The 758-nt window shown below is 47.6% G+C and overlaps 1 non-coding gene across 1 annotated transcript; it reads right to left on the bottom strand.

Moving 5' to 3' along the window:
- Window positions 1–253: 253 nt before the first annotated feature.
- On the bottom strand, window positions 254–329 carry TRNAT-CGU (transfer RNA threonine (anticodon CGU)). Its single transcript has one exon. It is a non-coding gene; the product is annotated as a tRNA-Thr (tRNA).
- Between the last annotated feature and the right edge of the window lie 429 nt (window positions 330–758).

Consider the following 758-nt stretch of genomic DNA (forward strand, 5'->3'; position numbering starts at 1 on the left):
AGTCACACAGACTCCCGCATGTGCCCGACCAGGATCCACCCGGCACGCCCACCAGGGGGCGATGCTCTGCCCCTCCAGGGCATCGCTCTGTTGCAACCAGAGCCACTCTAGCACCTGGGGCAGAGGCCAAGGAGCCATCCCAGCACCTAGGCCATCTTTGCTCCAATGGAGCCTCAGCTGCAGGAGGGGAAGAGAGAGACAGAGAGGAAGGAGAGGGGGAGGGGTGGAGAAGCAGATGGGCGCTTCTCCTGTGTGCCCTGGCCAGGAATCGAACCTGGGACTTCTGCACACGAGGCCGACGCTCTACCACTGAGCCAACCGGCCAGGGCCTCATGCATTTGTTAAAAAGCATATAACTTGTCATAATTAGAAGGTAAAAAAAACATGATTAAAAGAAAACCATGTTATTTAATTGCTGCCCATTGAAGGCTTCAGGTTTGAGGTCTGTTCTATTTGCTGTAAATATGGAAGTCAATTTAGGGTTACACTGATGCTGACCACTTACCAGTAACAAACTGAGATATTCCCCTTTCTCATGAATTGTCAAAAGGATGGAAGGTGAAAATTTTGTTTTCCAAACATTTGATCAGATAACAGTATTACTCAATGTCAAGTCCACTTGAAAACCACTTATGACATGTGTTTTACACTTTGGGGCACATAGCATCAGGTATTTCCTATGGTACATAGGCAAGGTCTTCCTTTCCCAGGATACCTGCATCTTTGTAATTTTCTTTAGTTCTCTTCTTATTTGAGTC

The sequence above is a fragment of the Saccopteryx bilineata genome, chromosome 2, assembly GCF_036850765.1.
Source record: "Saccopteryx bilineata isolate mSacBil1 chromosome 2, mSacBil1_pri_phased_curated, whole genome shotgun sequence".
Taxonomy (NCBI): domain Eukaryota; kingdom Metazoa; phylum Chordata; class Mammalia; order Chiroptera; family Emballonuridae; genus Saccopteryx; species Saccopteryx bilineata.